This window comes from Ranitomeya variabilis, chromosome 4, assembly GCF_051348905.1.
Source record: "Ranitomeya variabilis isolate aRanVar5 chromosome 4, aRanVar5.hap1, whole genome shotgun sequence".
Taxonomy (NCBI): Eukaryota; Metazoa; Chordata; class Amphibia; order Anura; family Dendrobatidae; genus Ranitomeya; species Ranitomeya variabilis.
Genome location: NC_135235.1, coordinates 616,006,686 through 616,033,006, shown reverse-complemented (window position 1 = coordinate 616,033,006; position 26,321 = coordinate 616,006,686). Strand labels below are relative to the sequence as shown.

General features: G+C 45.0%; 1 long non-coding RNA gene across 2 annotated transcripts in view; it reads right to left on the bottom strand.

Annotated features, from left to right (window-relative positions):
• The window catches only part of LOC143769253 (uncharacterized), a 125,320-nt gene that overhangs the window by 13,353 nt on the left and 85,646 nt on the right, over positions 1–26,321 (bottom strand). Inside the window, exon 4 of one of the 2 annotated variants that reach the window (XR_013214303.1) lies at positions 18,161–18,211. The exons of the other annotated variant lie outside the window; for it this stretch is intronic. This is a non-coding gene — a long non-coding RNA (uncharacterized LOC143769253). Of the gene's footprint in view, positions 1–18,160; positions 18,212–26,321 lie in introns of those variants that run through there. 2 annotated transcript variants of the gene reach the window in all.

The window sequence follows — 26,321 nt, the reverse complement described above, 5'->3', positions numbered from 1 at the left end:
TAACAGACCGGACATTCAGTGTCTCTCTCTCCCACACCACCTCCTCATCTTGCCCCCTATCTGTCGGTGTTCCCCAAGGCTCAGTTCTAGGACCCCTACTCTTCTCCATCTACACCTTCGGCCTGGGACAGCTCATAGAATCCCACGGTTTACAATATCATCTCTACGCTGATGACACGCAGATCTACCTATCAGGACCCGACCTCACTTCATTACTGTTCAAAATCCCACAATGTCTGTCTGCTATTTTATCTTTCTTTTCTGCTCGCTTTCTAAAACTGAACATGGACAAAACAGAATTCATCGTCTTTCCCCCACCTCACTCTACCCCTCCACCCGACCTATCCATCAATGTCAATGGCTGCTCACTTTCCCCAGTCCCGCACGCTCGGTGCCTTGGGGTGATCCTTGACTCTGCCCTCTCTTTCAAGCCACATATCCAAGCCCTGGCCTCCTCCTGCTGATTCCAAATTAAAAACATTTCCCGGATCCGTGCATTCCTTGACCATGAAACCACAAAAACACTAGTGAATGCCCTTATCTCCCGCCTGTCTGAATTCCAGCTTCTCAATGTCCATCAGAGTAAAGGTACCTTCACACTAAGCGACTTTGCAGCGAGAACGACGACGATCCGTGACGTTGCAGCGTCCTGGATAGCGATCTCGTTGTGTTTGACACACAGCAGCGATCTGGATCCCGCTGTGATATCGCTGGTCGGAGCTAGAAGTCTAGAACTTTATTTCATCGCTGATCACCCGCTGTCATCGCTGGATCGGCGTGTGTGACGCCGATCCAGCAATGTGTTCACTTGTAACCAGGGTAAATATCGGGTTACTAAGCACAGGGCCGCGTGTTATGATCCTTAGTGGTTGAGGATCACAAATTACTCCAGCTAAGTAACAAACCTAGGACAAGCTCTAGGGAGGTGGCAAACTGGACTGACCGCAAATCTGAACCTATCCAAACACACTAGAAGTAGCCGGTGAACGTGCCTAAAAATCCTAGACGTCTCGAGCCAGCCTGAGGAACTAACTACCCCTAGAGAGAAAGAAAGACCTCTCTTGCCTCCAGAGAAATAATCCCCAAAGATATAGAAGCCCCCAACAGATAATAACGGTGAGGTAAGAGGAAGGCACATACACAGGGGTGAAAGCAGATTCAGCAAATGAGGCCCACTAATACTAGATAGCAGAAAATAGAAAAGAGAATCTATGCGGTCAGTAAAAAACCCTTACAAAATATCCACTCTGAGATTTCAAGAACCCCCACACCAACTAACGGTGTGGGGGGAGAAACTCAGTCCCCTAGAGCAACCAGCAAGCGAGGAAATCACATTTTAGCGAGCTGGACAAAAAAACATAATGAACACTGATAATCAAAAAATGATCAAACAAAAACTTAGCTTGTCTTGGAGAGACTGGGAGCAAGGTAGACACAAGGAATCTGAAGAGCACTGAATACATTGATAGCAGGCAAGGAACTGAGTCTCCAGGTGAGCTAAATAGGAAACCAACCAAGGATAACGAACCAGCTGATGCAGCCAACCTGCAGAAAGACAACACTACACAGTACCGCTTGTGACCACTAGAGGGAGCCCAAAAATAGAATTCACAACAGTACCCCCCCCTTGAGGAGGGGTCACCGAACCCTCATCAAGACCCCCAGGGCGATCAGGATGAGCCGCGTGGAAGGCACGAACCAAATCGGCCGCATGAACATCAGAGGCGACAACCCAGGAATTATCCTCCTGACCATAGCCCTTCCACTTAACCAAATACTGAAGCCTCCGTCTAGAGATACGAGAATCCAAAATCTTCTCCACCACGTACTCCAATTCGCCCTCGACCAGCACCGGAGCAGGAGGCTCAACAGAAGGAACCACAGGTACCACATACCTCCGCAACAAAGACCTATGGAACACATTATGAATGGCAAACGATGCTGGGAGATCCAAACGAAAAGACACCGGGTTAAGGATTTCCAAGATCTTATAAGGACCGATGAAGCGAGGCTTGAATTTAGGAGAGGAGACCTTCATAGGAACATACCGAGAAGACAGCCACACCAAATCCCCAACACGAAGTCGGGGACCCACACCGCGGCGGCGGTTGGCAAAGCGCTGAGCCTTCTCCTGTGACAACCTCAAATTGTCCACCACATGGTTCCAAATCTGCTGCAACCTATCCACCACAGAATCCACCCCAGGACAGTCAGAAGGCTCAACCTGACCCGAGGAAAAACGAGGATGGAAACCAGAATTGCAGAAAAAAGGCGAAACCAAAGTAGCAGAACTAGCCCGATTATTAAGGGCAAACTCGGCCAATGGCAAAAAAGTCACCCAATCATTCTGATCAGCAGAAACAAAACATCTCAAATAAGTTTCCAACGTCTGATTAGTTCGCTCGGTTTGGCCATTAGTCTGAGGATGGAAGGCCGACGAAAAAGACAAATCAATGCCCATCTTAGCACAAAAAGTCCGCCAAAACCTGGACACAAACTGGGATCCTCTATCAGACACAATATTTTCAGGAATGCCGTGCAAGCGAACCACATTCTGAAAAAATAGAGGAACCAAATTGGAGGAAGAAGGCAACTTAGGCAAGGGCACCAAATGGACCATCTTGGAAAAACGATCACACACCACCCAGATGACAGACATTTTCTGAGATACTGGAAGATCCGAAATAAAATCCATGGAAATGTGCGTCCAAGGCCTTTTCGGAACAGGCAAAGGCAAAAGCAAACCGCTGGCACGAGAACAGCAAGGCTTAGCCCGAGCACAAATCCCACAAGACTGCACAAAGGAACGCACATCCCGCGACAAGGAAGGCCACCAGAAGGACCTAGCCACCAAATCTCTGGTACCAAAAATCCCAGGATGACCCGCCAACACCGAAGAATGAACCTCGGAAATAACTTTGCTGGTCCATCTATCCGGGACAAACAGTCTCTCTGGTGGACAACGGTCAGGTCTATCCGCCTGAAATTTCTGCAGCACTCATCGCAAATCTGGGGAAATGGCAGACAAAATCACTCCCTCTCTGAGAATACCAGCCGGCTCAGAAACTCCCGGAGAGTCAGGCACAAAACTCCTAGAAAGTGCATCAGCTTTCACGTTCTTCGAACCAGGCAGGTATGAGACCACGAAGTTGAAACGGGAGAAAAACAACGACCAACGAGCCTGTCTAGGATTCAGGCGCTTGGCAGATTCAAGGTAAATCAGATTTTTGTGATCAGTCAAGACCACCACACGATGTTTAGCTCCTTCGAGCCAATGTCGCCACTCCTCAAATGCCCACTTCATAGCCAACAACTCCCGATTACCAACATCATAATTCCGCTCGGCAGACGAAAACTTTCTTGAAAAGAAAGCACATGGCTTCATCACAGAGCCATCAGAGCTTCTCTGTGACAAAACAGCCCCTGCTCCAATCTCAGAAGCATCAACCTCGACCTGGAAGGGGAGAGAGACATCTGGCTGACATAAGACTGGAGCTGAAGAAAACCGGTGCTTCAGCTCCCGAAAGGCCTCCACGGCCGCAGGAGACCAATTAGTCACATCAGAACCCTTCTTGGTCAAATCCGTCAAAGGTTTAACCACGCTAGAAAAATTAGCGATGAAACGACAGTAAAAATTAGCAAAACCCAAGAACTTCTGAAGACTCTTAACAGACGTGGGCTGAGTCCAGTCATGAATAGCCTGGACCTTGACTGGGTCCATCTCCACAGTAGAAGGAGAAAAAATAAAACCCAAAAAGGAGACCTTCTGTACTCCGAAGAGGCATTTTGAGCCCTTCACAAATAAAGCATTAGCACGCAGGACCTGAAACACCATCCTGACCTGCTTCACATGGGACTCCCAATCATCAGAAAAGGCCAAAATGTCATCCAGATAAACAATCATAAATTTATCCAGATATTCTCGGAAGATGTCATGCATGAAGGACTGAAACACAGAAGGAGCATTAGAGAGTCCAAAAGGCATCACTAAGTACTCAAAATGGCCTTCGGGCGTATTAAATGCTGTTTTCCATTCATCTCCCTGCTTAATGCGCACAAGGTTATACGCACCACGGAGATCTATCTTGGTGAACCTACTGGCACCCTTAATCCGAGCAAACAAATCAGACAATAGTGGCAAAGGATACTGAAATTTGACTGTGATTTTATTCAGAAGACGATAATCTATACAAGGTCTCAAAGAACCGTCCTTCTTGGCCACAAAAAAAAATCCTGCACCAAGAGGGGAAGAGGATGGGCGAATATGTCCCTTCTCCAAAGACTCCTTTATATAACTCCGCATCGCGGCATGCTCTGTTATAGACAAATTAAAAAGTCGTCCCTTAGGGAATTTACTACCAGGAATTAAATTTATAGCACAGTCACAATCCCTATGAGGAGGCAGGGCACAGGACCTGGGCTCATCAAATACATCCTGGTAGTCAGACAAAAACTCAGGGACCTCAGAAGGAGTGGAAGAAGCAATAGACACCAACGGAGTATCGCCATGAATTCCCTGACAACCCCAACTTGACACAGACATAGCTTTCCAATCTAAAACTGGATTATGAGCTTGCAGCCATGGCAGACCCAAAACGACAACATCATGCAAATTATGCAGAACAAGAAAGCGAATCAGCTCCTGATGTACGGGAGTCATGCACATGGTCATTTGCGTCCAATACTGAGGCTTATTCTCAGCCAATGGCGTAGCATCAATTCCCCTCAGAGGAATAGGAAATTCCAAAGGCTCCAGGACAAAACCACAGCGCCTGGCAAACGACAAATCCATCAGATTCAGGGCCGCACCCGAATCCACAAAAGCCATAACCGGGTAGGACGACAAAGAACAAATCAAAGTAACAGACAAAATAAATTTAGGCTGTATAGTACCAATGGTGACAGGTTTAGCGATTTTTTTTAAGCGATTAGAGCATGCTGAGATAACATGAGTAGAATCACCACAGTAGAAGCACAACCCATTTTGACGTCTATGACTTTGACGCTCAATTCTGGTCAGAGTTCGGTCACATTGCATAGACTCAGGTCTCTGTTCGGAAAATACCGCCAAAGGATGAGCAGATTTGCGCTCCCGCAAACGCCGATCAACCTGAATGGCTAAAGCCATAGAATCACTCAGACTTGCAGGGGTGGGAAACCCCACCATAACATCCTTAACGGCCTCAGAAAGACCTTCTCTGAAATTTACAGCCAGGGCACACTCATTCCATTGAGTAAGCACCGACCATTTCCGAAATTTTTGACAATACACCTCTGCTTCATCCTGACCCTGAGAGATAGCCAGCAACGCTTTTTCTGCCTGATTCTCAAGATTAGGCTCCTCATAAAGCAGTCCAAGAGCCAGAAAAAATGCATCTACAGGTCCTTCTCAAAAAATTAGCATATAGTGTTAAATTTCATTATTTACCATAATGTAATGATTACAATTAAACTTTCATATATTATAGATTCATTATCCACCAACTGAAATTTGTCAGGTCTTTTATTGTTTTAATACTGATGATTTTGGCATACAACTCCTGATAACCCAAAAAACCTGTCTCAATAAATTAGCATATTTCACCCGTCCAATCAAATAAAAGTGTTTTTTAATAACAAACAAAAAACCATCAAATAATAATGTTCAGTTATGCACTCAATACTTGGTCGGGAATCCTTTGGCAGAAATGACTGCTTCAATGCGGCGTGGCATGGAGGCAATCAGCCTGTGACACTGCTGAGATGTTATGGAGGCCCAGGATGCTTCAATAGCGGCCTTAAGCTCATCCAGAGTGTTGGGTCTTGCGTCTCTCAACTTTCTCTTCACAATATCCCACAGATTCTCTATGGGGTTCAGGTCAGGAGAGTTGGCAGGCCAATTGAGCACAGTAATACCATGGTCAGTAAACCATTTACCAGTGGTTTTGGCACTGTGAGCAGGTGCCAGGTCGTGCTGAAAAATGAAATCTTCATCTCCATAAAGCATTTCAGCCGATGGAAGCATGAAGTGCTCCAAAATCTCCTGATAGCTAGCTGCATTGACCCTGCCCTTGATGAAACACAGTGGACCAACACCAGCAGCTGACATGGCACCCCACACCATCACTGACTGTGGGTACTTGACACTGGACTTCAGGCATTTTGGCATTTCCTTCTCCCCAGTCTTCCTCCAGACTCTGGCACCTTGATTTCTGAATGACATGCAAAATTTGCTTTCATCAGAAAAAAGTACTTGGGACCACTTAGCAACAGTCCAGTGCTGCTTCTCTGTAGCCCAGGTCAGGCGCTTCTGCCGCTGTTTATGGTTCAAAAGTGGCTTTACCTGGGGAATGCGGCACCTGTAGCCCATTTCCTGCACACTGCTTCCTCAGGTTCCCCAAGGTCTGGAATCGGTCCTTCTCCACAATCTTCCTCAGGGTCCGGTCACCTCTTCTCGTTGTACAGCGTTTTCTGCCACATTGTTTCCTTCCAACAGACTTACCATTGAGGTGCCTTGATACAGCACTCTGGGAACAGCCTATTTGTTGAGAAATTTCTTTTTGGGTCTTACCCTCTTGCTTGAGGGTGTCAATGATGGCCTTCTTGACATCTGTCAGGTCGCTAGTCTTACCCATGATGGGGGTTTTGAGTAATGAACCAGGCAGGGAGTTTTTAAAAGCCTCAGGTATCTTTTGCATGTGTTTAGAGTTAATTAGTTGATTCAGAAGATTAGGGTAATAGGTCATTTAGAGAACCTTTTCTTGATATGCTAATTTATTGAGACAGGTTTTTTGGGTTATCAGGAGTTGTAGGCCAAAATCATCAGTATTAAAACAATAAAAGACCTGACAAATTTCAGTTGGTGGATAATGAATCTATAATATATGAAAGTTTAATTGTAATCATTACATTATGGTAAATAATGAAATTTAACACTATATGCTAATTTTTTGAGAAGGACCTGTACATTAAGCAATGCAGGATCTCCTGGCGCCAGAGAGAAAGCCCAATCTTGAGGGTCGCCACGCAACAAGGAGATAACAATTTTAACTTGCTGAGCGGAATCACCAGAGGAACGAGGTCTCAGAGATAGAAATAACTTACAATTATTCTTAAAATTTAGAAACCTAGATCTATCTCCAGAAAACAACTCCGGAATGGGTATATTTGGTTCTGACATATGGCTATGAATAACAAAATCCTGAATACTTTGCACCCGTGCAGTAAGATGATCCACACTAGAAGTCAGAGTCTGAACATTCATGTCTGCAGCTGAGCTCAAAACCACCCAGAGTTCAAGGGGATGAGAGAAGCTAAACAGACTGCAGCAAAGGAAAAGCGGGAGGGAAAAAAAAAATGTACTCAGGTCGTCTTTTTATCCCACTTCTGCGATGCATTAAACACTTTTTGGGCCTGCTATACTGTTATGATCCTTAGTGGTTGAGGATCACAAATTACTCCAGCTAAGTAACAAACATAGGACAAGCTCTAGGGAGGTGGCAAACTGGACTGACCGCAAATCTGAACCTATCCAAACACACTAGAAGTAGCCGGTGAACGTGCCTAAAAATCCTAGACGTCTCGAGCCAGCCTGAGGAACTAACTACCCCTAGAGAGAAAGAAAGACCTCTCTTGCCTCCAGAGAAATAATCCCCAAAGATATAGAAGCCCCCAACAGATAATAACGGTGAGGTAAGAGGAAGGCACATACACAGGGGTGAAAGCAGATTCAGCAAATGAGGCCCACTAATACTAGATAGCAGAAAATAGAAAAGAGAATCTATGCGGTCAGTAAAAAACCCTTACAAAATATCCACTCTGAGATTTCAAGAACCCCCCACACCAACTAACGGTGTGGGGGGAGAAACTCAGTCCCCTAGAGCAACCAGCAAGCGAGGAAATCACATTTTAGCCAGCTGGACAAAAAAACATAATGAACACTGATAATCAAAAAATGATCAAACAAAAACTTAGCTTGTCTTGGAGAGACTGGGAGCAAGGTAGACACAAGGAATCTGAAGAGCACTGAATACATTGATAGCAGGCAAGGAACTGAGTCTCCAGGTGAGCTAAATAGGAAACCAACCAAGGATAACGAACCAGCTGATGCAGCCAACCTGCAGAAAGACAACACTACACAGTACCGCTTGTGACCACTAGAGGGAGCCCAAAAATAGAATTCACAACAGCCGCGCTTAGTAACCCGATATTTACCCTGGTTACCATTGTAAAAGTTAAAAAAAAAAAACAGTACATACTCACATTCTGATGTCTGTCACGTCCCCCGGCGTCCACAGGGTTACGCGCTGCTGCTCACAGCTTCCTGCACTGAATGTGTCAGCCCCGGCAGTAAAGCAGAGCACAGCGGTGACGTCACCGCTGTGCTCTGCTTTACGGCCGGCGCTGACACAGTCAGTGCAGGAAGCTCTGAGCAGCAGTGCGTACCCTGTGGACGCCGGAGGACGTGACAGACATCAGAATGTGAGTATGTACTGTGTTTTGTTTTTTTTTACTTTTACAATGGTAACCAGGGTAAATATCGGGTTAATAAGCGTGGCCCTGCACTTAGTAACCTGATGTTTACCCTAGTTACCCGGGTGCTGCAGGGGGACTTCGGCATCGTTGAAGACAGTTTCAACGATGCCGAAGTCGTTCCCCTGATCGTTGGTCGCTGGAGAGAGCTGTCTGTGTGACAACTCCCCAGTGACCACACAACGACTTACCAACGATCACGGCCAGGTCGTATCGCTGGTCGTGATCGTTGGTAAGTCGTTTAGTGTAACGGTACCTTAACACTCAGCCCCCACACATAACAATGGCCAAGTGGATTAAGGTGTGGATTAATGACATTTGTGAGGTTCTTAAATTTTGAATACTGCACCAAGACGGTGAGCGCTGATGACACTATTGTCGGCGTAACCATCTCGCTGCTCTGTCTGTTAAAATGTTCACTGCAGAATCTCAGAGAGGAAGCTTTGAATGCTAAGCAGGTGGCTATGGAGCAATATTTTACAGTGGCTGATGCCACACAGCCCAAGTTCACACAATCTTCTCAAGCCACATTTTGTGTTGATTAGTGTTGAGCATTCCGATACCGCAAGTATCGGGTATCGGCCGATATTTGCGGTATCGGAATTCCGATACCGAGTTCCGATATTTTTGTGATATCGGAAATCGGAATCGGAAGTTCCCAGTCTATGGTTCCCAGGGTCTGGAGGAGAGGAAACTCTCCTTCAGGCCCTGGGATCCATATTCATGTGTAAAATAAAGAATAAAAATAAAAAATAGGGATATACTCACCGTCTGACGCGCCCTGGTTGTAACCGCTGCAACCGGCAGCCTCCGTTCCTAAGAATGAGCGAGTGAAGGACCTGCGATGACGTCGTGGCTTGTGATTGGTCGCGTGAGTGGTCACATGAGCGGTCACGCAACCAATCACAAGCCGCAACTTCATCGAAGGTCCTTAACTCGGCATTCTTAGGAACGGAGGCACCGCTAAGAGCAGGGGCCGCCGGAGGGGTGAGTGTATCAATATTTTTTATTTTTATTCTTTATTTTATACATGAATATGGATCCCAGGGCCTGAAGGAGAGTTTCCTCTCCTTCAGACCCTGGGAACCATTCCGATATTTTGTGTCCCATAGATATGCATTGGTATCGGGTATCAGTATCGGCGAGATCCGATATTTTGCCGGTATCGGCCGATCCAATCCGATACCGATACCTTTGCATATCGGAAGGTATCGCTCAACACTAGGGTTGAGTGACCTTTACATTTATAGGATCGGGTCGGGTTTCACAAAACGCGACTTTTTCAAAAGTCGGGTCGAGTGAAATCGGCCGATCCTATAAAAAAGTCGTGGTCGGGGTCGGCCGAAACTCGAAACCCAATGCAGTGCATTGGGTTTCCAATGGTTCCCAGGGTCTGAAGGAGCGGAAACTCTCCTTCAGGCCCTGGGATCCATATTTAAGTGTAAAATAAAGAATTAAAATAAAAAATATCGCCATACTTACCATCTGATGCGCCCTGTTACTAAGCGGGAACCTTCCTTCCTTAGAATCAGCCTTCCAGGACCTTGCGGTGACGTCGCGGCTTGTGATTGGTCGCGCGGCCGCCCATGTGACCGCTCGCGCGACCAATCACAAGCCGCGACATCACCATGACATCACCGAAGGTCCTGGAAGGGCTGATTCTTAGGAAGGAAGGCTGCCGGAAAGAAGCCGAGGGTGAGTATATTCCTATTAGGTATATACTCACCCTCGGACGCGCCCTGCTTCTTTCCGGCAGCCTTCCTTCCTAAGAATCAGCCCTTCCAGGACCTTCGGTGACGTCACGGTGACGTCGCGGCTTTTGATTGGTCGCGCGAGCGGTCACATGGGCGGCCGCTGTTGTGAATTTGCTTTTTGCTCCCTCTAGTGGTTACTAGTTTTTTGACTCTGGTTTTTCTGTCATTCCTTTTATCCGCACCTGGGTCGTTAGTTAGGGGTGTTGCTATATAAGCTCCCTGGACCTTCAGTTCAATGCCTGGCAACGTAGTTATCAGAGCTAGTCTGCTGTGCTCTTGTCTACTAATCCTGGTTCCAGTTATATCAGCTAAGTCTGCCTTTTGCTTTTTGCTATTTGTTTTGGTTTTGTATTTTTGTCCAGCTTGTTCCAAATCTATATCCTGACCTTTGCTGGAAGCTCTAGGGGGCTGGTGTTCTCCCCCCGGACCGTTAGACGGTTCGGGGGTTCTTGAATTTCCAGTGTGGATTTTGATAGGGTTTTTGTTGACCATATAAGTTACCTTTCTTTATTCTGCTATCAGTAAGCGGGCCTCTCTGTGCTAAACCTGGTTCATTTCTGTGTTTGTCATTTCCTCTAACCTCACCGTCATTATTTGTGGGGGGCTTCTATCCAGCTTTGGGGTCCCCTTCTCTGGAGGCAAGAAAGGTCTTTGTTTTCCTCTTCTAGGGGTAGCTAGATTCTCCGGCTGGCGCGTGTCATCTAGAATCAACGTAGGAATGATCCCCGGCTACTTCTAGTGTTGGCGTTAGGAGTAGATATATGGTCAACCCAGTTACCACTGCCCTATGAGCTGGATTTTTGTATTCTGCAGACTTCCACGTTCCTCTGAGACCCTCGCCATTGGGGTCATAACAGTTTGCCAGGCCAGTATTAAATGTTTAATGCATTGCAGAAGAGGGATTATACGAAAGAAGATTCTGAGTTTTTTTTTTCTTTTTCCCCTTTACCTCAGAGTGGCTATGCTTGCTGCAGACATGAATGTCCAGACTTTGATTACAAGTGTGGACCAGCTGGCTACTCGTGTGCAGGGCATACAAGACTATGTTATCAGAAATCCTAGGTCAGAACCTAAAATACCGATTCCTGAACTGTTTTCCGGAGACAGGTTTAAGTTTAGGAATTTCGTGAATAATTGTAAATTGTTTTTGTCCCTGAGACCCTGTTCATCTGGAGATTCTGCTCAGCAAGTAAAAATTGTTATTTCGTTCTTACGGGGCGACCCTCAGGATTGGGCTTTTTCGTTGGCGCCAGGAGATCCGGCATTGGCTGATTTTGATGCGTTTTTTCTGGCGCTCGGTTTACTTTATGAGGAACCCAATCTTGAGATTCAGGCAGAAAAGGCCTTGCTGGCTATGTCTCAGGGGCAGGACGAGGCTGAAGTGTATTGCCAAAAATTTCGGAAATGGTCCGTGCTGACACATTGGAACGAGTGTGCACTGGCCGCTAATTTTAGAAGTGGCCTTTCTGAAGCCATTAAGAATGTTATGGTGGGTTTTCCCATTCCCACAGGTCTGAATGATACTATGGCACTGGCTATTCAAATTGACCGGCGGTTGCGGGAGCGCAAAACCGCAAATTCCCTCATGGTGTTGTCTGAACAGACACCTAATTCGGTGCAATGTGATAGAAAAACCGCAAATTCCCTCATGGTGTTGTCTGAACAGACACCTGATTTAATGCAATGTGATAGAATCCTGACTAGAAATGAGCGGAAAATTCATAGACGCCGGAATGGCTTGTGCTACTACTGTGGTGATTCTACACATGTTATCTCAGCATGCTCTAAACGTATAGCTAAGGTTGTTAGTCCTGTCACCGTTGGTAATTTGCAACCTAAATTTATTCTGTCTGTAACTTTGATTTGCTCACTGTCATCTTATCCTGTCATGGCGTTTGTAGATTCAGGTGCTGCCCTGAGTCTCATGGATCTCTCATTTGCTAAGCGCTGTGGTTTTACTCTTGAACCATTAGAAAATCCTATTCCTCTTAGGGGTATTGATGCTACACCATTGGCAGCAAATAAACCGCAGTATTGGACACAGGTTACCATGTGCATGAATCCTGAACACCGCGAGGTGATACGTTTCCTGGTTTTACATAAAATGCATGATTTGGTTGTTTTAGGGCTGCCATGGTTACAGACCCATAATCCAGTCCTGGACTGGAAGGCTATGTCAGTCTCAAGTTGGGGCTGTCGTGGTATTCATGGGGATTCCCTGCCTGTGTCTATTGCTTCTTCTACGCCTTCGGAAGTTCCGGAGTATTTGTCTGATTATCAGGATGTCTTCAGTGAGTCTGAGTCCAGTGCACTGCCTCCTCATAGGGACTGTGACTGTGCTATAGATTTGATCCCAGGCAGTAAATTTCCTAAGGGAAGACTGTTTAATCTGTCGGTACCTGAACATACCGCTATGCGTTCATATATCAAGGAGTCTCTGGAGAAAGGACATATTCGTCCGTCTTCTTCCCCTCTTGGTGCGGGATTCTTTTTTGTGGCAAAAAAGGACGGATCTTTGAGACCTTGTATTGATTATCGGCTTTTAAATAAGATCACTGTCAAATTTCAGTATCCTTTACCGCTGTTGTCTGACTTGTTTGCCCGGATTAAGGGTGCCAAGTGGTTCACCAAGATAGACCTTCGTGGTGCGTACAACCTTGTGCGCATTAAGCAAGGTGATGAATGGAAAACCGCATTCAATACGCCCGAAGGTCATTTTGAGTACTTGGTGATGCCTTTTGGGCTCTCCAATGCGCCTTCAGTTTTTCAGTCCTTTATGCATGACATTTTCCGGAAGTATCTGGATAAATTTTTGATTGTTTATCTGGATGATATTTTGTTTTTTTCTGATAATTGGGATTCGCATGTGGAGCAGGTCAGGTTGGTCTTTAAAATTTTGCGTGAAAATTCTTTGTTTGTCAAGGGCTCAAAGTGTCTCTTTGGTGTACAGAAGGTTCCCTTTTTGGGGTTCATTTTTTCCCCTTCTGCTGTGGAGATGGACCCAGTCAAGGTCCGAGCTATTCTTGATTGGACTCAGCCCTCGTCAGTTAAGAGTCTTCAGAAGTTCTTGGGCTTCGCTAACTTCTACCGTCGTTTTATCGCTAATTTTTCTAGCATTGTGAAACCTTTGACGGATATGACCAAGAAGGGCTCCGATGTAGCTAACTGGGCTCCTGCTGCCGTGGAGGCTTTCCAGGAGTTGAAACGCCGGTTTACTTCGGCGCCTGTTTTGTGCCAGCCTGACGTCTCACTTCCCTTTCAGGTTGAGGTGGATGCTTCGGAGATTGGGGCAGGGGCCGTTTTGTCGCAGAGAGGCCCTGGTTGCTCTGTTATGAAACCTTGTGCCTTTTTCTCTAGGAAGTTTTCGCCTGCCGAGCGAAATTATGATGTGGGCAATCGGGAGTTGTTGGCCATGAAATGGACATTTGAGGAGTGGCGTCATTGGCTCGAGGGTGCTAAGCATCGTGTGGTGGTCTTGACTGATCACAAAAATCTGATGTATCTTGAGTCTGCTAAACGCCTTAATCCGAGACAGGCCCGCTGGTCATTGTCTTTCTTCCCGCTTTGTTCCTATGAAGGTCTCCTCTCCCAAATTTAAACCTCGTTTTATTGGGCCTTACAAGATATTGGAAATCCTTAATCCTGTATCTTTTCGTCTGGATCTTCCTGTGTCGTTTGCTATTCACAATGTATTTCATAGGTCCTTGTTGCGGCGGTACATTGTGCCTGTAGTTCCTTCTGCTGAGCCTCCTGCTCCGGTGTTGGTTGAGGGCGAGTTGGAGTACGTGGTGGAGAAGATCTTGGATTCTCGCCTCTCCAGGCGGAGGCTTCAGTACCTGGTCAAGTGGAAGGGCTATGGTCAGGAGGATAATTCCTGGGTGGTCGCCTCTGATGTTCATGCGGCCGATTTAGTTCGTGCCTTTCATGCCGCTCATCCTGATCGCCCTGGTGGTCGTGGTGAGGGTTCGGTGACCCCTCACTAAGGGGGGGGTACTGTTGTGAATTTGCTTTTTGCTCCCTCTAGTGGTTACTAGTTTTTTGACTCTGGTTTTTCTGTCATTCCTTTTATCCGCACCTGGGTCGTTAGTTAGGGGTGTTGCTATATAAGCTCCCTGGACCTTCAGTTCAATGCCTGGCAACGTAGTTATCAGAGCTAGTCTGCTGTGCTCTTGTCTACTGATCCTGGTTCCAGTTATATCAGCTAAGTCTGCCTTTTGCTTTTTGCTATTTGTTTTGGTTTTGTATTTTTGTCCAGCTTGTTCCAAATCTATATCCTGACCTTTGCTGGAAGCTCTAGGGGGCTGGTGTTCTCCCCCCGGACCGTTAGACGGTTCGGGGGTTCTTGAATTTCCAGTGTGGATTTTGATAGGGTTTTTGTTGACCATATAAGTTACCTTTCTTTATTCTGCTATCAGTAAGCGGGCCTCTCTGTGCTAAACCTGGTTCATTTCTGTGTTTGTCATTTCCTCTTACCTCACCGTCATTATTTGTGGGGGGCTTCTATCCAGCTTTGGGGTCCCCTTCTCTGGAGGCAAGAAAGGTCTTTGTTTTCCTCTTCTAGGGGTAGCTAGATTCTCCGGCTGGCGCGTGTCATCTAGAATCAACGTAGGAATGATCCCCGGCTACTTCTAGTGTTGGCGTTAGGAGTAGATATATGGTCAACCCAGTTACCACTGCCCTATGAGCTGGATTTTTGTATTCTGCAGACTTCCACGTTCCTCTGAGACCCTCGCCATTGGGGTCATAACAGGCCGCGCGACCAATCACAAGCCGCGACGTCACCGCAAGGTCCTGGAAGGCTGATTCTAAGGAAGGAAGGTTCCCGCTTAGTACCAGGGCGCATCAGATGGTAAGTATGGCGATATTTTTTATTTTAATTCTTTATTTTACACTTAAATCTGAATTCCGATACCAATTCCCGATATATTAAACATATCGGGAATCGGTATCGGAATTCCGATTCCAGATTCAGAAGATCGCCGACTTCATGGCCGACCCCACACAGGGGTCGGGTCGGGTTTCATGAAACCCGACTTTGCCAAAAGTCGGCGGCTTCTGAAAATTGACGACCCATTTCGCTCAACCCTACTCAACACTAGTGTTGATGAGGAACAGGAGGAGGAGGTGGAGGATGAGGAGGAACAGGAGTTTTTGGTCTGCGCTACAGAGGGGACTTCCAATCCCATCTTCATGCCTGTCCAGCATGGATGGCCTGAAGAGGAGAAGAAGTAGGAGGCTATGACTCTTTGTAGTCTGCCACACATGGCAGAGTTCATGTACAGACGCCTTTCCCAAGACCCTTGCATGAAACACATTTTGTCCAACATGAAATACCGGCTGTGCATCTTTCTTGACCTATGGTACAAGGAGAAATTAACTTCTCTCATGTCACAGGCAGATGTGCCATTTTCAATGCATGTATGCTAGAGGGCCATTGTGGAGGACTTGCTAAAAAGATTACCCTGAGACAACACTGCTGACAGAGGTACCAGCTTTTTTCACCCACAAGGATTACAGGGGAGGGCCACACACACCAGGTGCAACTCGGGGGGGAGGGGTTAAAAGTCGACCAACTGACACATTTTCATGAGACCATCAACAAGGGCTATCTGTGGGTGTAACTATGACAAGGAGGGAGAAGTTGACCAAGATGGTGAAGGACTATTTAAGTGACCATACCAACATCCTTCCTTATTCTTCTTATTCAAAATTGTCTTGTTGTCATAAAAACAAGTGCATCATAATCATATTTTTTATTGCAATGACCATAAAAATTTGAGAGCTTAAAAAATAAAAATTATTTAACCTATATGGTATACACATTTTTATGACTACAAAATTTCTTGCCCAAAAAGGGAGCGAGAGAGACAAAAGCACAAAATAGAAAATGGACCACAGCGCGTAGGAATTGATGGCCAATCTTTTTAACAACAACCTAAAAGAAATTGCCTACAGTAGTTTTCCTTTCTACCTATGGATTACAGTATATGAAAATTTATACCAGATGTAATAAAAAAAAGTTATACATGGAGACCTATTCTGAAAATTGCAGTTATAATATCTATTATTGCAGAATGTGCCGAATTAGTAAAGTCTTTGCCTCTTACTTTTTTTTCTAACTTGATGATTTTCCTAAAAGACATTATGTGGTAGGCACATTCTTCCGACACCTGCGTGCCACATGTGTTGACTTGTCTACCGTCACAGTTCCGGGGCTAAAATATTACAAAGTTCAGCCGCAGGTTATAGACCTATATCTCGCATGGAAACTGAAAAAACACCTACAGTGCAGACAGACAATAAACACATAAAAAAATGAAGAATAAAGAATGCATACTCGGGGGTCTCAGCACTGTAATAATGTAAGACGAGGGCGCACCTTACACCGTCATCGGGTTCTAGACTGAATCATACCACTTAGCGTACATCCTCCTAATGGATGCAGGCTGCTTAAATTATTACATTTTATTTATAACCCACGACCGATTAAAAAAAAAAGTGAAGTTAAAAAAAGCAAATTTATCTTTATGCACAATTTTCCTGAACATAAGCTTTAGATTAACAGTGGACATTAAACAGACGAGCATCGGTTTTTTTTTAAGGGATCAGCAATGTAAACCACCCTTTGGCTATGTGCACACAGCGTTTTTTCAGGTTGATTCTGCTTGTAGAGGTGCTGCAATAGCGCCCAAAAAATTAATATAATGCACGACATGTACAAGTTTAGTCTTATGCCATGTCTTTTACAAGAGCAAGTATACTGTATTTAAAGATTGGCACTCATATAAGTTGCAATTAATTCTTGACTTGACATTATTCCATTTAAACTTTAATACATCAAATGCATGTGACGCGTTTCGGCTTCTATCCTGAAGACTTTTTCAAACAAAATCTTGAAGTTGAAATACATCATATACATTTGATGTATTGAAGTTTCTATGGAATAAAGTCAAGTCAAGAATTAATTGCAACGTACGTGAGTGCCGGTCTTCGTATATACTCATAATTTGGACACCATCACTTGACACATGCACCTCCATCCTTTGGAAATAGATGTAGTATGTCTTTTAAGAGACCTGACGTGCTAATTTTTCAGGTTGCTTCTTCTCTGGAAGAACCTGCTCTCTATACTTCACAGAATAAAGTGTAAGACGCCAGCGCAGAGCCGCCGCAAAGTGGTGGCAAAACTACTGGTCAAGTTTCTTCAGGAAAATAACTGGCATATTCACATGGCCTTTTGCCTCCTTTACAAATCAGGTTTTTTTTCCTTTCCCAAAAAAATTTATTAATTTTTATCCATTTGGTCTGTTTATTTTTGCCATAGACGTAGCATTCGTTTTTTCATATGCAAAAAGATAAATGTTTGCAAACTTTATAAAATGGATAGCACTAGCATAGAACAAGGAAGGCATCCATGTGCTGTCAGCATTTTTCAAGGGCTTGTAAAAAACAAATCAAAATCGGACATGTTCTCTTTTTTTGTTTAGAAAAACCCATGGATTATGATGGATACGTGTTCTATGTATGAAACACGTACAACAAGAACGGATGTCTGAATGAGTCTTTTTTCACACATCCATGTTCTATACTTAATTTTTAAACAACTCACAAGAAAAAAAAAAGGGACGTCCTAATTTAATCAGATTTCATGATACAACTCATCAATGGATCCACACAAAAAAAAAGATCTACAAATGGATACCAACATTGCTATTAACCAATGTTAGGAGAAACATGGAAAACATTCATCACTTTCTTTTTTTTCGAAAGAGAAAAATAGGAGACATGTTGATAATAAAAGGAAAACATGGACCAAAAATACCCCGAAATCAAATCCAGCACATGCAAATGAACGCATAAAAACTTACAAGTGAACGAAGCCTAAGGTCTGGTCTGTCCATATTCCCCACTAGGGCATCACAGGTGGGGCTTGTGGCTCATGATGACTTAGTGAAAAAATTCAACTTAGATTCAGAAGCAAACCCTTAGCATTCAACTTCCCACCCATAACTTATTGTTTCCTGTCTGTACTGATTACAGATTATGGAGTCAAAGTAATCAGTGCACTCGTATAATTTCAAGTTGCATATATCAAAAGTTTATTTGACTTGAGTCAGTAGACAAATGCTTGGCGAATTTAATGCTTGGCGAATTTAACGTTTCGGCCAGCCCGTGGCCTTGCTCACAAAATCGCTGCAACAAGCAAGAAGACAAACAGAATATCAAAAACAAATAAGTACACATATACATATTTACATGAATGAATACATGTCAAAGACACTGGCAGCCATGGTAGGACAAATATATCAAAATAAAGAGCACAAACTGCATCTGGTAAGTGAAGTCCAGAAGGATAAGAAGTCACAGGGATCAAAGAGAATGGTTTGAAAGAAATGTATACATGTGATATGGAGCCAAACGAGGCAAGAGAACATACCCCAATGGAAATCTGTTGTTTTAAAGTAAGGATACCGTATGGCTGATGAGTCAGATAGGAGGACCCAAATGTGTAACCTGGAAGGAACAATGTACCATAAGGTTGCAAAAAAACAGTATATATACAAATGTACACCTGGAATGTGCTAAGTGGGATATTACCCGTCGATCTCAAAAGAGAGGTGTTATATGGGAATGCTGTAGTCTGACTAGATTCCAGAGAGAAGACCCCATTGATTGTCACCTTTATTATCAGGGAGGGAGGGGGGATGGAGCCCCAGGTCAATATGCACTTAGTTATATAGGCCATAAGGGTGGACTATGTGCCAAAGACATACTACACACATACTAACCAAACTGATATGATATAAACGCTTGCCTGTTATGATCCTGGTGGTTAGAACACATGAACTGACCTGATAAGTAAACCCAAAAATACGGACAAGCTCTGGGAATGTGGGAACTTTACTGACCGCAATTCTGATCCTATCAAACCACACTATAGGCAGCCGTGGAGCGTTCCTAACTCGGCCTAGACGCCTCGTTCACAGCCTGAGAAACTAGCTACCCCTAGAGAGAAACAAAGCCTCACTTGCCTCAGAAATTTTCCCCAAAGTGTAAGCAGCCCCCCACAAATAATAACGGTGAGTTTAAGGGGAAAACACAAACATAAAAATGAAAATAGGTTTTAGCAAATGAGGCCCGCTAATAACTAAAAAGTCAGAAGATAGCAAGGAATCTGTGCGGTCAGTATAAAATACTACAAAAGTATCCACGCAGAGAATACAAAAAGACCCCCACACCGACTCACGATGTGAGGGGCGCAACTCCGCACCCCAGAGCTTCCAGCTAGCAATCAAATAGCATATAAGCAAGCTGGACTGAACTCATAACGTACTGAGAAACATTTTCAAATAGAAATGAGCAAAAAAGGACTAGCATGAACTTAGCTTCTCACGAGGAGACAGGTCACAAGGGAAGTCCCAGAGAGATCTGAACCAGTACTGAATACAACGACAGCAGGCAACAAGTAAAGGTCCAGATGGAGTTAAATAGGCAGCAGGCCTAGCAGGAAACGAGGCAGCTGGAGTCCAGCTACAGACCAGCCGTAACACTACAAGCCACCAGAGGGAGCCCATGAACAGAACTCACAAAGTACCACTCATGACCACAGGAGGGAGCCCGAGAACGGAATTCACAACACTTGCCCGTGCACTACAGTTGTAATTCCAGCCGGAGGGTAAACAATTGCTGAAATAGAGGTTAGATATACATGAGAGTAATAGGGGGGGAAATTCATGGGTTACCAGATTGTGGACACATAAAGAAGGCTTATAGGGTACCTGTCATATATATACACTCAGGAGTACAGATCAGGCTGTATAGATCATGTGCCTTCTGGACTATTCCAGGAAAAGCCGGGGAAGATAGTGCTGTGGACAAGAGGATAATAGATGGCTGCCAGTGTCTTTGACATGTATTCATTCATGTAAATATGTAAATATGTATATGTGTACTTATTTGTTTTTGATATTCTGTGTTATGATCCTTAGTGGCTGAGGATCACGAATAGACCAGCAAGTGAATAAACTAAGGACAAGCTCTAGGGAGATGGTAACTGGACTGATCGCAAATCTGAACCTATCCAAAACAACTAGAGGTAGCCGGTGAACGTGCCTAAAAAATTCCTAGATGTCTCAAGCCAGCCCGAGGAACTAGCTACCCCTAAAGAGAAAGAAAGACCTCGCTTGCCTCCAGAGAAATAATCCCCAAAGATATAGAAGCCCCCAACAAATATTAATGGTGAAGTAAGAAGAAGGCACATACGTAGGGATGAAATCAGATTCAGCAAAAGAGGCCCACTAGTACTAGAAAGCAGAAAATAGAGCAGGGGTCTATGCGATCAATAAAAAACCCTTACAAAATATCCATCCTGAGATTTCAAGAACCCACGCACCAACTAATGGTGTGTGAGGAGAAACTCAGTCCACTAGAGCATCCAGCAAGCAAGGGAATCACATTTTAGCAAGCTGGACAAGAAAACATGATAAACACTGCTGATCAAAAAATGAGCAAACAAAACTTAGCTTGTCCTGGATGGACTGGGAGCAAGGTAGTCAGAAGGAATCTGAGTAGCACTGATTACATCGACAGCCGGCAACAAGTGGAAGTAAAACAGAGCTATATAGGAACCTCCCAGAGGATAACGAACCAGCTGATAGCCAGAGACCAGCAGGATAACAAACAAAGCCACCAGGGGGAGCCCAAAGCAAAAGTCACACCATACCACCAGTGACCACAAGAGGGAGCCTGAAAACAGAGTTCACAACAGTACCCCCCCTTAAGGAGGGGTTACCGAACCCTCATGAAAACCCCCAGGGCGATCAGGATGAGCCACATGGAAGGCACGAACCAAATCGGCCGCATGAACATCAGAGGCGACAACCCAAGAATTATCCTCCTGACCAAAGCCCTTCCACTTGACCAAATACTGGAGCCTCCGTCTAGAAACACGAGAATCCATGATCTTCTCCACCACGTATTCCAATTCTCCCTCAACTAGTACCAGGGCAGGAGGCCCAACCGGAGGAACCACAGGTACCACATACCTCCGCAACAACGAGCGATGGAACACATTATGAATAGCAAACGATGCTGGGAGGTCCAGACGGAATGACACAGGGCCAAGGACTTCCAGAATCTTATAAGGACCAATAAACTGAGGCTTGAACTTAGGAGAGGAGACCTTCATAGGAACGAAGCGAGAAGACAACCACACCAAGTCCCCAACGCGAAGTCGGGGACCCACACAGCGACGGCGGTTGGCAAAGAGCTGAGCCTTCTCTTGTGACAACTTCAAATTGTCCACCACATGATTCCAAATCTGATGCAACCTATCCACCACAACATCCACTCCAGGACAGTCTGAAGGCTCCACCTGACCCGAGGAAAAATGAGGATGAAACCCCGAATTACAAAAAAAAGGAGAAACCAAAGTAGCAGAACTAGCCCGATTATTAAGGGCAAACTCGGCCAACGGCAAAAAAGTAACCCAGTCGTTCTGGTCAGCAGAAACAAAACATCTTAAATAAGTCTCCAAGGTCTAATTAGTTCGCTCGGTTTGGCCATTCGTCTGAGGATGGAAGGCCGACGAAAAAGACAATTCAATGCCCAACTTAGCACAAAAGGTCCGCCAAAATCTAGACACAAACTGGGATCCTCTGTCAGAAACAATGTTCTCAGGAATCCCGTGCAAACGAACCACATTTTGAAAAAACAGTGGAACCAACTCGGAGGAGGAAGGCAACTTAGGCAAGGGCACCAAATGGACCATCTTAGAAAAACGATCACACACCACCCAGATGACAGACATTCTCTGAGAGACAGGGAGATCTGAAATAAAATCCATGGAAATGTGCGTCCAAGGCCTCTTCCGGACAGGCAAAGGTAACAGCAAACCACTGGCACGAGAACAGCAAGGCTTAGCCCGAGCACAAATTTCACAAGACTGCACAAAGGAACGCACATCCCGCGACAAGGAAGGCCACCAAAAAGACCTGGCCACCAAGTCTCTGGTACCAAATATTCCAGGATGGCCCACCAACACCGAAGAATGAACCTCGGAGATGACTCTGTTGGTCCATCTATCCGGGACAAACAGTCTCTCCGGTGGACAGCGGTCAGGTCTATCCGCCTGAAACTCTTGCAGCACACGTCGCAAATCTGGGGAGATGGCAGACAAAATCACCCCTTCTCTAAGAATACCAGCCGGCTCTGAATCTCCAGGAGAGTCAGGCACAAAACTCCTAGAAAGAGCATCAGCCTTCACATTCTTCGAACCCGGCAGGTACGAGACCATGAAATCAAAACGAGAGAAAAACAACGACCAACGAGCCTGTCTGGGATTCAGCCGCTTGGCCGACTCGAGATAAATCAAATTCTTGTGATCAGTCAAGACCACCACACGATGATTAGCTCCCTCGAGCCAATGTCGCCACTCCTCAAATGCCCACTTCATAGCCAACAGCTCCCGATTACCGACATCATAATTCCGCTCGGCAGGCGAAAACTTTCTTGAAAAGAAAGCACATGGCTTCATCACAGAGCCATCGGGGCTTCTCTGCGACAAAACAGCCCCCGCTCCAATCTCGGAAGCATCAACCTCCACCTGGAAGGGAAGTGAGACATCTGGTTGACATATGACCGGAGCCGAAGAAAACCGACGCTTCAGCTCCCGAAAGGCCTCCACAGCCACAGAAGACCAATTAGTCACATCAGAACCCTTCTTGGTCAAATCCGTCAAAGGCTTAACAACGCCAGAAAAATTAGCTATGAAGCGACGGTAAAAATTAGCAAAACCCAAGAACTTCTGAAGACTCTTAACAGATGTAGGCTGCGTCCATTCATGAATAGCCTGAACCTTGACTGGGTCCATCTCAATAGTAGAAGGAGAAAAAATGAAACCCAAAAAAGAAATCTTCTGGACTCCAAAAAGACATTTTGAGCCCTTCACAAATAAAGCATTGTCACGCAGGACCTGAAAGACCATCCTGACCTGCTTAACATGAGACTCCCAATCATCCGAAAAATCCAGAATATCATCCAGATACACAATCATAAACTTATCCAGATATTCACGGAAGATGTCATGCATAAAGGACTGAAAGACTGAAGGAGCATTAGAAAGTCCAAAAGGCATCACCAAGTACTCAAAATGGCCTTCAGGCGTATAAAATGCAGTTTTCCATTCATCACCCTGTTTTATACGCACAAGGTTATACGCACCACGAAGATCTATCTTGGTGAACCAACTAGACCCCCTAATGCGAGCAAACAAGTCAGTTAACAATGGCAAAGGATACTGAAATTTGACCGTGATTTTATTCAAAAGGCGATAATCAATACAGGGTCTCAGGGAACCATCCTTTTTAGCCACAAAAAAGAATCCTGCACCAAGAGGGGATGAGGACGGGCGAATATGTCCCTTCTCTAAAGACTCCTTTATATAACTCCGCATGGCAGCATGCTCCGGCACAGATAAATTGAAAAGTCGTCCCTTAGGAAACTTACTACCAGGAATCAAATTTATAGCACAATCACAGTCCCTATGAGGAGGTAGAGAATTGAGTTTGGGCTCCTCAAATACATCCTGGTAGTCTGACAAAAATGTAGGGACTTCAGAAGGAGTGGACGAAGCAATTGACACCACAGGAGCGTCACCATGAATTCCCTGACAACCCCAAATTGACACCGACATTGCTTTCCAATCCAGGACTGGATTATGAGTCTGCAACCATGGTAGACCCAACACGACGACATCATGCAAATTATGCAGTACAAGAAAGCGAATCACCTCCTGATGAACAGGAGTCATGCACATGGTCACTTGTGTCCAGTACTGAGGTCTATTCGTAGCCAATGGTGTAGAATCAATTCCCCTTAGTGGAATAGGGAATTTTAAAGGCTCCAAATCAAAACCACAGCGCCTGGCAAATGACCAATCCATCAGACTCAGGGCGGCAACTGAATCTACAAAAGCATTAACCGGGTAAGATGACAGGGAACAAATCAGGGTAACAGACAAAATTAACTTAGGCTGTAAAGTACCAATGGTGACAGATTTATCAACCTTTTTTTTGCGCTTAGAGCATGCTGAGATAACATGAGCTGCGTCACCACAGTAAAAGCACAACCCATTTTGCCGTCTATAATTTTGCCGTTCACTTCTGGTCAGAATTCTGTCACATTGCATAGATTCAGGTGTCTGTTCAGAAGACATCGCCAAATGGTGCACAGGTTTGCGCTCCCGCAAACGCCGATCAATCTGAATGGCCAGAGTCATTGACTCATTCAGACCTGCAGGCGTAGGGAACCCCACCATGACATTCTTAATGGCTTCAGAAAGACCTTCTCTGAAATTTGCAGCCAGGGCACACTCATTCCACTGAGTAAGCACCGACCATTTCCGAAATTTCTGGCAGTACACCTCTGCTTCATCTTGCCCCTGCGAGAGGGCCAATAACGTTTTTTCAGCCTGGTTCTCAAGATTAGGTTCCTCATAGAGCAATCGAAGGGCTAGAAAAAACGCATCTACACTAAGCAATGCAGGATCCCCTGGTGCCAATGCGAAGGCCCAATCTTGAGGGTCACCACGCAAAAAGGAAATGATAATCTTAACTTGCTGAACGGCATCACCAGAGGAACGAGGTTTCAAAGAAAGAAACAACTTACAATTGTTCCTAAAATTCAGGAACCTAGATCTATCTCCAGAAAACAACTCCGGAATAGGTATTCTAGGCTCTGACATAGGACTGTGAACAACAAAATCCTGAATACTTTGAACCCTAGCAGCAAGATGATCCAGACTGGAAGCCAAGCTCTGGACATCCATGTCAGCAGCTGAACTCAGAGCCACACCAAGATTAAGAGGAGGAGAGAAGCTAGTCACAGCAGCTAGACACACGGCAAAAAAAAAAAAAAATTTCTCAAGGCTTCTTTTCTCCTGCTTCTGCCATGCAATTAACACTTTTGTGGCCGGCTGTACTGTTATGATCCTTAGTGGCTGAGGATCACGAATAGACCAGCAAGTGAATAAACTAAGGACAAGCTCTAGGGAGATGGTAACTGGACTGATCGCAAATCTGAACCTATCCAAAACAACTAGAGGTAGCCGGTGAACGTGCCTAAAAAATTCCTAGACATCTCGAGCCAGCCTGAGGAACTAGCTACCCCTAAAGAGAAAGAAAGACCTCGCTTGCCTCCAGAGAAATAATCCCCAAAGATATAGAAGCCCCCAACAAATATTAACGGTGAAGTAAGAAGAAGGCACATACGTAGGGATGAAATCAGATTCAGCAAAAGAGGTCCACTAGTACTAGAAAGCAGAAAATAGAGCAGGGGTCTATGCGATCAATAAAAAACCCTTACAATATATCCATCCTGAGATTTCAAAAACCCACGCACCAACTAATGGTGTGTGGGGAGATACTCAGTCCACTAGAGCATCCAGCAAGCGAGGGAATCACATTTTAGCAAGCTGGACAAGAAAACATGATAAACACTGCTGATCAAAAAATGAGCAAACAAAACTTAGCTTGTCCTGGATGGACTGGGAGCAAGGTAGTCAGAAGGAATCTGAGTAGCACTGATTACATCGACAGCCGGCAACAAGTGGAAGTAAAACAGAGCTATATAGGAACCTCCCAGAGGATAACGAACCAGCTGATAGCCAGAGACCAGCAGGATAACAAACAAAGCCACCAGGGGGAGCCCAAAGCAAAAGTCACATCATACCACCAGTGACCACAAGAGGGAGCCTGAAAACAGAGTTCACAACAATTCTGTTTGTCTTCTTGCTTGTTGCAGCGATTTTGTGAGCAAGGCCACGGGCTGGCCGAAATGTTAAATTCGCCAAGCATTAAATTCGCCAAGCATTTGTCTACTGACTCAAGTCAAATAAACTTTTGATATATGCAACTTGAAATTATACGAGTGCAGTGATTACTTTGACTCCATGACTTGTGGGATTTAGTGTCCCGTTCACTGGCACCGTGAACTATATTGATTGAGTGCTAGCTTTCCAGATTCTCTACATCTGATTACAGATTAGACAGGACTTGG